General features: G+C 40.8%; 1 pseudogene; it reads right to left on the bottom strand.

Annotated features, from left to right (window-relative positions):
* Nucleotides 1–313: 313 nt before the first annotated feature.
* LOC134912847 (5S ribosomal RNA) lies at nt 314–431 on the bottom strand (annotated as a pseudogene).
* Between the last annotated feature and the right edge of the window lie 3640 nt (nt 432–4071).

Genomic DNA, 4071 nt, shown 5'->3' with positions numbered 1-4071 from the left:
GTTGAAACTCAAGACAATCTTTTAATCCTAGAATTTGTCTCACCTCCACACAGTCACCAATCTTTATACAGTTATAAATTGTACTGTTTACACCAAGGAATTTATGCTGAACTGGTCTTGAATGATAAATTGCTATTTTATTTTTTTCATGTAGAAAAAGTACCAATCCACAATGACAAAAGGTTAATGTCAATAAAACAATTATTAGTATGGTATTGTGTATTGAGAATCATTAGACAAGGTAAAGAAATGATTTGTTAGAGATTGTGAATCTGCTGTCAACGTTAGACTTTATCTTGGCCACCCCTTAATCACCCTACAACACCTGGTATTCCCACGGGGTCCCCTTCATGGTACTGACCAGGCCCAACAGTATATTGCTTCCAAGATCAGACGAGATTGGGCAGATTCAATATGGCATGGTTGTAGGATGTTATTCATCTATAAAGAATTGTTGATGAGAGTTCACGAATAAGTGCAGTCATGAAAAGAGAGATCCGATGGCAATAAAAAATATCAAAAGATGATATATATATATATAGAATTAAATTTTCAAATCAATTGTCACTCGACAAAGATGGAATTGAGTAAATATAGGATCTGTTTTCAGTGTTAGGCAGAGGTGTGACGTAAGGTGGATACTTAATCTGGATCACTGATGAGAGTCCTGAAAAATCAGTAAGTAATGAAAAAAGAAGAATGTGCACAATCCCAAATACACACAGAGTTCATATAGAGGATAAATATCCTAATTACCACAGTAGGGAATATTCCTATAAAAAATCTCACTCTCCTTCTTGTCTCTCTTCAATTGTAGCTGCAAGTTATTAAATTGCAGCTATGAGTCACCATATAGAAAGGGTAAGTACAGTATGTGACAGCTATATCAAATCATGACATCACAGACCATAAGATGGTCACAATCAAGCAACAGAAAGCATTTTTATGTATCACACTTGTCTATAAAGTAATTAATAAATAATATAACTTATAGTTTCATTAGCAACTAAATGTCATTCAAATTGAAAGCAGAATCCTGCACAATGGGGGTAATTCCAAGTTGATCCCAGCAGGAAATTTTTTAGCAGTTGGGCAAAACCATGTGCACTGCAGGGGAGGCAGATATAACATGCAGTGAGAGATAGATTTGGGTGTGGTGAGTTCTATCTGCAATCTAAATTGCAGTGTAAAAATAAAGCAGCCAGTATTTACGCTGCGCAGAAACAAAATAACCCACCCAAATCTAACTCTCTCTGCACATGTTATATCTGCCCCCCTGCAGTGCACATGGTTTTGCCCAACTGCTAAAAAAAATTCTGCTGCGATCAACTTGGAATTACCCCCAATATATAGTCCTTGAGAAACAGAGTCCAGCGCAGCGTGCAGTATTTCATATAAAATTAAATATTTTCAACATGAAGAAACATATAGGCTCATTTATCAATGAGTGATAAATGTCACTGTGAGTGATAAATTGCACCAGCCAATCACCTCCTAACTGTCATTTTTCAAACCCATTCTGTCATATGGCAGTTAGGAGCTGATTGGCTGGTGCAATTTATCACTCACGGTGAAATTTATCACTCATTGGTAAATGAACCCAATAGATTGAACAGTTAATTTCATATGCAGGTGCAAGTTACTTGCTCTTTTTTGGTTGTTCATGCATGTGAGCTGTCTGCATCCAGGAAGGAGAATAGATCATGCATATGACTGGTCTATGTCAGGGGGATGGAGGTGGGTGGGTACCTGCCCAACCTTTACTGTACCAAGACCCTGTGCATGCCTGTGGATGTACGCATATGCTACAGTATGTAACGCAATCACAAGTTGTATCTTCGGAGGGTGTGTGTGTTAGTTGGGGTTAAAGTGACTGTCCTGGCGCCCCTCTGATCCAGCACCCGGGTCACATGCCCCCCTAGGCCAAAGTCAAATGGTCATTAAGGTGTAATATGACCAATCGGGGTGATAGGACCTGTAGGTCTTTGGTTGCCTTTTGATGTTGAGCTTATACTGTGTCCAAGAGACTCTGACCAAATACAAACCTAGGGCCTAATTTAGTAAGGATTGCAAATTCTGCTAAGTAGCAGAATTTGCAATCCTTGTTGTCACATGCTTGGGGCCGCCCATCGCAGGGCAAGGCCACTCAGCGTGCTGACCGCCGCCCCCCTTCCCCCCTTGATCAAGCAGAAATTGCGAGCACACCGCAATTTCTCCTTGATCGTAAAAATGAGGTAGCCTCCTGGCGGTGTAGTCTGGCTGCGCCCGCAGGAGGCCCGTCGCCATTTTTCTGATCGCAGAGGCTACGTATGATGTCACGCAGCCGCCTTGATCACGACCACCATTCATGCTGCCACGTCCCCGTTTTGACACCACGCCCCCGCAGCGCTCCGTCTTAGGGACCTGCATCCTTTTAGCGTTTTTTGCGGTTGGTTCGCGTATTGCGATCCAACCTGAATCGGGCCCCACGTACGTAATTTTTCACCCATTTACAAAAAATTTAAGCATCACTCCAGCAACTTTTCATTTATTGTAACTTTGTTTACAATGGATCTCACAAGTCTTGAAAACAACAATGATTTTATATATAATGTCCTAGATTTAAAAAGTACCATATTTTTATTCTCTAGTAAGATACTGTATAATTGGTTTGTTCTGTTTGAAATTACCATAAACATTATAGGGTAAATGAAAAAAAAAAAAGGATCACAGAACAAAAAAAAAAGAAAAGGAAAAGGATGTATATATATTTTACAGCGTGTCTGGATATTACCCTAGAATTTTATATCGCCCCACAGTACTTTTCCACCGGGGATGTGCGCAAATGGCTCTAGTGAGAAGTTTTCCACCTGACAGTCTATGTTTTATTGAATGACTGCTTTACGTTTTACAGTATAAAGGAACATTGTATGCTAAAATGTATGCAGATTATATGCAAAAGTTATATCGCGGAGCCGCATACAAATGAGATGCGAGCGTTATGTAACAATCCTTCCTGGAAATTCCCTGAAAACAGGCGCATTCATATCAGTACCTGTCAAGATTTTTAATTAGTCTTTTAATATAGAGTTTGTACCATGCCGCACTTTTGTTTACTGAATACATTAAATTATGATTAAAAATAGGAAGCAAAATCCATATATTTTTTTTTATTTATACTGTATCTCTCATCGATAAGAATGGAGGATGGTGATATGAGACATTTGTACTGTACATGCCGGGGGGAGATGACATGGGGCCTGGTTAGTGCAGTCTGCAGGATCCCGGGGATTAGGTCACCAAAGGCTTCGCATGAGTGGTACAGAAGATCCACAGTAGACAGTCATTAGGTCGACAGCGACAAAAGGACAATAGTTAGGCACTGGGTAAGTTTGACAGGTACAAAAGGTTGACATGTTTAAAAGGTCTACGTGACCTTAATCAACACAGCAATGGTCGACACAAGTTTTTTTTTTTTAGTTTTTTTGGGTGCTATGTTGTATGTTTCATCATATGTGACCACAATCAGAGGGAACGTGTACCCTAGCTGGCTCGCTTCCCGCGTCGGCACGGTGCCTCACTAAGCTGCCGCTGCACTTGCCACAGGTTACTATTCCCAATCGTAAATAAATCAAGCAGAAGTTGGGAAAACATGTAAAAATAAAACCCAAAACGCATCGACCATTTGTGCGTCGACCACTGTCATGTTAACCTTTTGAACATGTTGACCTCTTATACCTGTCGACCTTAATCAATGTCGACCTTTCATCTGTCGACCTAATGCGTGTCGACCATATGCTGTTGACGGGGTGTGGTGTAGAAGAGCTGCATGCATTAGGTCTACAATCATTAGGACAACCCCAATCATTAGGACAGGCACTAGATCGACATGGACAAAAAGTCAACATTGGAAAAGGTCAACAGGTACAACAGGATCAAAAGGTCGACATGATGATGGTTGAAACAAACGGTTGGCACACTTTCTTTTTGCATATTTGGGGTTAGTGTGAATCGTTTTGGCATCTAGGACCACCAATTGTTGAAACGCGTCCCCTCGTGGGCTTGCTTCGCTCACCGCACTTTGGGCGCGGT

Source organism: Pseudophryne corroboree, chromosome 4 (assembly GCF_028390025.1).
Source record: "Pseudophryne corroboree isolate aPseCor3 chromosome 4, aPseCor3.hap2, whole genome shotgun sequence".
NCBI classification, from domain to species: Eukaryota; Metazoa; Chordata; class Amphibia; order Anura; family Myobatrachidae; genus Pseudophryne; species Pseudophryne corroboree.
This window is presented reverse-complemented; position numbering and strand designations above follow the sequence as displayed.